This window comes from Neophocaena asiaeorientalis, unplaced genomic scaffold (genome assembly GCF_003031525.2).
Source record: "Neophocaena asiaeorientalis asiaeorientalis breed wild unplaced genomic scaffold, Neophocaena_asiaeorientalis_V1.1 scaffold275, whole genome shotgun sequence".
NCBI lineage: Eukaryota > Metazoa > Chordata > Mammalia > Artiodactyla > Phocoenidae > Neophocaena > Neophocaena asiaeorientalis.
Window position 1 is genome coordinate 3919200 of NW_020173679.1, and position 6525 is coordinate 3925724.

Below are 6525 nucleotides of genomic sequence, written 5' to 3' on the forward strand. Positions count from 1 at the left end.
AATAGGATTTGATCCTATAAACCATGTAACATTACAGAACTGACAAAAATATACAAAGGCCAGAAAACCAAAACCATCTAAGTCAATTAGCTTTATGCAATGTCGTAAATTAAGTTCCAAGTTATATTTACAATACTGGGCATATGAGTGGTATAATACCTCTCTTTTTCTTTTCTTTCTTCCTGTCTTTGTTTTATTTTCTGGTAATTTATAAGTTCCAAAGTAAATACAGTATTGGAGTTGTGGATTTACTTTTCTAGGTAAAAGAAAAAAGGTTTAAACATAATGATATTTCTGCTGAGGATTTCTTAACATACTCCAAGTACACCAGACTATTTTCATGATAATTCTGTATGGTCTTCCCACATTATAGGACTGATTTGGACCAGAGTTGTGACTGAAAAAAAAAAAAAAATCCCGTTCAGTTCATTTCCATTTTCTTACCATTCCAGGGACTAGAGTAAGTAATACACTTAATTGCTAGAGTTTGAAAGCAATTTCCTATATGCTGAAGTTTTATTCCTAGGAGAAGCCCTAATCTTTGGTCCTGATGGAATACCTGCAAGGAGAGTGAATCACCTCATGCCATCATTTTCAATTTTTCATCGTTATCTCTGGTGATTAGATATTACATAATTAACCAAGGTCATACAAGAGGATTCAGTGGAGCACTTTAGGATTAAATTTAGGAATTAGACATTAGGAACTCATTGGGGTTCCCATAAGTGTTTTTAAGTATTGCAGTATTGGGATGCTTAATTAGGCTACCAGCCTAGTTCCTGCTGTTACCCAGCACCAGGCCTTTTAGGATTACTTAGAAAAAATGCTCAGTTCTCAGAAAATCTCAGAAGTCAAGCTCAGGCTGAGGAAAATATTTGCTGAGTAATAAAATTCAGTCCCCTTCCCTGTAAAGTCGGAAGTGCCATATGTGTTTTTCTAATTAGCCCCACCAGATTTCTTCCAGGCGTGATTATGTGTCATGAAACTAACCATTCTGCCTCTGAGGATTTATGCATTCTTGGGGAGGTTTCTCTACACCATCTGATGTGATAGTCTGCCTATACAGGTTCCTATGGCCCAGTTCTGAGTCACGTTGAAAGACTGTGCCACCTGGTCTTAACCTACTTTTTTTTCCCGTGACACCTCAGTAAACAACAACAGTGGTGACATCCACAAAATATATCTGCCCTCACAGTAACACCAGTCTATCTTGCATCTCGCACAGGGCACCTTTTAATATGAAGGATCTTACATACCACTGCAAATTTTTTTTTTTTTTTTTTTTGTGGTACGCGGGCCTCTCACTGCTGTGGCCTCTCCCGTTGCAGAGCACAGGCTCCGGACGCGCAGGCTCAGTGGCCATGGCTCACGGGCCCAGCCGCGGATCTTCCGGACCGGGGCACGAACCCGTGTCCCCTGCATCGGCAGGCGGACTCTCAACCACTGCGCCACCAGGGAAGCCCTGCAAATATTAATGTTACTTCATAAATACCTCATAGATACTAGGCTGTAAGCCTCACTAGACACATTTTATGATTAGATATCCCCCAAATGAAGAGATGGAACCCCTTCTTCAGCCCACTCAGAACGAGGACAAATCTGGGTCATGAGCACAGCTCGCCTACTTAAAACTGTCCCTAGGGCTCGAGGAGGACTAATTTCCACTCCATGTTCCCCCAATACTCAGAAAATAGATTTTTTTTTTTTTTAATGTATGGGTGCTTTTCTCTTAAAATGCCTACCTTTGTTTCGTTGCCGATTTGGCTTTTGTTCTTTCAATTCCAGCTAGATGTGGAGATTTTCTGAGCGTGAACTCACCTTTGGCAATTTGTCCAAAAAAAAAAAAAAAAACTGAAAATGCCTTACATTTGCACTAGTATGTATGCATGTCATCATCAAAAGCAACTCAGGCCCTTTTTGACCTGCTTTCTTTTTTCCTTTTTTTTTTTTAAGTCGGGACAGTATACTCTCTTTTGGTTATTTCTTGGATAAGAGGTTGCACTCTGGAGTCACCTTAACCATTGCTGCCCTCTCGAGGTTACAGATTGCAGCCGCCCCTACTGAAACCTAGGTTAGGCCTGCGGGTGAGAAGCAGATATGCAAGTAAAAGGACCAAGCAGACATTATCATGATAAACTGAGAAGCTTTTGCTTTTACGTGATGGTATAGTGAAAAGAACACTTAACAGGGCACCGCTGAGTTCTCATTTAAGCCACTGGCAGACTGTGTGATCTCAGGCCCGTCATTTCTTTGTGCCTCAATTCCCTACCAATAGAATGGGAACGACTGGTCAGTGCAGGAGTCAGCCAACATTTCCTGTAAAAGAGCTTGGTGGGTCACTTGTCATTGTGGCAACTCTGTCGTTGTAGCTCAAAAGCAGCCATAGACAAAATACGCAAATGAGGGTGGAGGTGTTCTGAAAAAACTTTATTTTATGGACACTGAATTTTGAATTTCATATAATATTCACGTCATGAAGCATTATTCTTCATTTAGTTTTTTTTAACCATTTAAAAATGTAGAAACCATTTTTTAGCTCTCAGGCCACAGAAAAAAAACAGGCAGGGACTTCCCTGGTGGCGCAGTGGTTAAGAATCCGCTGGCCAATGCAGGGGACACAGGTTCAAGCCCTGCTCCGGGAAGATCCCACATGCTGTAGAGCAACTAAGCCCGTGCATCACAACTACTGAACCTGCACTCTAGAGCCCACGAGCCGCAACTACTGACACCGATGCACCTAGAGCCTGTCCTCCGCAACAAGAGAAGACATTGCAATGAGAAGCCCGCGCATGACAACGAAGAGTAGCTCCGCTCGCCACAACTAGAGAAAGACCGCGCACAGCAACAAAGAACCCACGCGGCCTAATTAATTAATTAATTAATTAATTTTAAAAAACAAAGCAGGCAGTGAGCCAGATATGGCCCAGGGCTGAAGTTTGCCAACTTCTGGACTAGGTCATCTCAGAGAGCCCTTCCAATACAATCTTTTACAATTTAAAAAGTTGACTTAGCTATAGTTCCTTTTCATTTCCTTTTTTGAAGGATGGCCTAGTACATGCTTATTTCATGTGACATGAGGGATGTTAGAAGACATCTTGTCCCCAAAAAGATGTCTGCCAACTTCACACTGGTCAGCCTCAAAGACTAGCAATTCTACTTCTAGAACTGCACTGACCAAGACTGTCCAAGCTACAAGTCGAATTGAGTACTTGAAATATGGCTAGCCCAAACTGAGATGTCCTTAAGTGTAATACGCACACCAGATTCTGAAGACTTAGAATTTAAACTGTCTCATTAATATTTTATATTGATTGTTTTAAAAATATTTTTGATATATTGAATTAAATTAAAGATATTAATTTACTCTGTCCCTTTTTATTTATAAAAAGGAGCTACTAGAAAATGTAACATACGTGGCTGACATGTTTCTACTGAACAGCACTGCTCCAGGACGTTACCTGTTTCATTGATTTCAGATTTGTTTCACATTCAAATGCTATATTCTTGCATTTGCAGTAAAACATTTAACTATCATCATTGTGTGGGTCTGGAAATGGAAGGTGGGGAGTCAAGATGCAACTGAAAACATAGAGTTGGGGTGAGACAGAAGTCAGCTTCTCCCCACACATCCACTTTTTAAAGTCCCTAATATCTTGGAGTTCACATGACCGTCTTTAAGGAACACGCACTCATCTGGAGATCAGGATAAATGGGTCTCAGCCTAACCTGTAGCTCACTAGGTAAAGGGTAAGGCATTTCACTAAGTTTCCTCATCTACAATATGAGAATAAAATAGATCCTCTGTACCCGACAGAACTAAGAACATGTATGAGAGTTTGTGAGCTCTACGATATCCCAACAGTTTCCAGAAAGCAAGTAGTGATGACAGGTAGCTGCTGCCTCTAGCCTCCCACTGACTGGCAGGCTGTACTCTTCCTTCAACTGCAGTGCTGCTGCTGCGGCTGCCCTAAAATCTCCACAACCTGATTGGCAGTTACAGACCAAGGATCCACCCTTCCTTGAGTGACAGCTAATCCAAGCCTGCCAACTTTAGTTGTCCCAAGTCACATTCGCTGACTTATTAAACCATACCTCTCAGTTCGAAGGAGCGCCTCAAGGGGTTAAACCCTCACGCCTCACCCAGCTGAAAACTTGCCACCATTCCTTGCAGTGGTAATTCAAATACACAATGCTTATTCCCACCTCAGGACGTTCTCTTTGCTGTCTCTTCGTCTAGATTTGCACACACAAGTCTCCTTGACATCAATCGCTAGATCTCAGCTAGCACTTCCTTAGGTCCTTTGTGACCATCAAGAGCACTCCCACACCGTTGCCCTATATCTTTCCCTTATGTTACTGTTCTTTGTGCTTATTTCTATCTGCGATCTCTTGTTTACTCTCCCGCTGAAATGTAAGCTCCAGTGCCTAGAAGAAATTCTGGCAATAAGCACTCAGTGAAGTGAATCTCTCCAGCCTTCTCCTTCTCGACTTAGCCACCTCCCAGAGTATCCCTGCCCCAGCCAGACCAATCTCAGTGCTATCCCAATGAGTGTTTGTGCCTTACGTGGGTCCAGGGCCTCTTCTGGGTGCCCAGTGACTACTTCTATCACCATACAATGCGTTTTTAAATTTATTTTTTAATTTTTTGGCCACACTGCTTGTCTTGTGGGATCCTAGTTCCCCGACCAGGAACCTCAACAGGGCCCTCAGTAATGAGAGCTTGGAGTCCCAAACACTGGACTGCCAGGGAATTCCCATATTTTGTTTTTTTTTAATTATCAATTTGTCGAATGCTATATCAGAACAGTTAGGAAACACAGAAAATAGTCTAGGTAGTTCAAATAGAAGTGAATTTTACGTAGGCAACTGATAGCAAAAGGGTTGAGAGGGCTGGAGGAGCAAATGGAGGAAGGAGCCCAGAAGCCCACTCTTGTCTTGATGCTGATGGACCATCCTTGGGTCAGGTTTCCACATACTCCAGTGGATCACTGCCCTGGATCAAAGAACAGCCTACCCCGTTGTCCATAGAACCAACCAGTCTGAAGAGGAGGTCACTCACCTGACACCAAGATGATTTTTCAGAATTTCTTCAGGACTAAAATACTGAGTTATGTTTGTATCTGCCCCACAGATGCACTCAGTAAATGGTTGTTGAATTGAATTCCAACCTTGGATAATATCATCCATCGCCACTTGCTACAAATGTATTTTTCTCTTCCCTTTCCCCTTCCCAATCCAACAAACCCCTCCAGCTTCACCTCTAGATTCACCTGCAAGAATGCACCCCTGACTTCCCTGCTGGCACAGTGGTTGAGAATCCACTTGCCAATGCAGGGAACATGGGTTCGATCCCTGGTCCCGGAAGATCCCACATTCCACGGAGCAACTAAGCCTGTGTGCCACAACTACTGAGCCTGTGCTCTAGAGCCAGTGAGCCACAACTGTTGAGCCTGTGAGCCACAACTGCTGAGCCCGCATGACACAAGTACTGAAGCCCACGCACCTAGCGCCCGTGCTCTGCAACAAGAGAAGCCACCACAGTGAGAAGCCTGCTCACCACAACGAAAACCCAACGCAGCCAAAAATAAATAAAATAAATTTTTTTAAAAAAAGAATGCACCCCTCTCCAGCTCCCACTGGTCTCTGAGATCATATAGCATTTTCTTCATTGTCACTCATTTTGGCCTTTTTTCTACACCACCTTCATGTTCTTCGCGTCTTATCTCCCTAATTAGATTCTATGCTTCTAGAGGCAGGAACTCTTCTATGTAGACCTTTACAGTTGGAAGAGATCTTAGTGTTTATCTGGTCCAACCTCTCACCTAATGTCTGAATCCCTGAAATCTCTGGCAACTTCTGATTCGGTTTCTTGAAGACCTCCAGTTCCCGGGCTCTTCTTACCTAAAGAAGTTTGGCTCAGTGTAAGAATATAAGAAGATGTTAAATATAAAGTTGCTGCTGAATTCATGCTACTTCTGCCTTACGACTGAGTCAGTCCTTGAATGGGTGTGGGATGCAAAAGAGGGAGAACACTGAGGAATGAGGAATGAACAACTTTTTAGCTAAAAATGTTGGAGAATGTTTCTAGCAAGCGTTCGTCCAGGCTGTAATTCACATGTTGTGATTCAGCTCTTGCCCAATGGTATTAGGGTAAGTGAATTACAAAACTTACTCTCAAAAATCTCTTTTCTTCTTGCTTAGGAAAGACTATGGAGAGTAATCTTTTGGGATGACGGTCATCCAGAAGGTTAGACGGACATCTTACCCATAGGGCTAACATTTGGTACATGTTACAAAGCCCTTTCCAATACTTCGGCTCATTAGAACTGTTTGATGGAGGCAGTATTATCCTAACTTTATAAAGGAGGAAACTGGGACCCAAATTAAGCCCTTAGGCTGGCAGAGCCAGTGTGCAAACTCAGGTCTGCGTGGTTCAAACAGTCTGGTGTTGGAGGGAGCTAGCGGCGGAGGCGAGGTTAAGTGCTCGCAGCAGAAAGGGGTTGGGAAAAAAAAGTGTATAAAAAG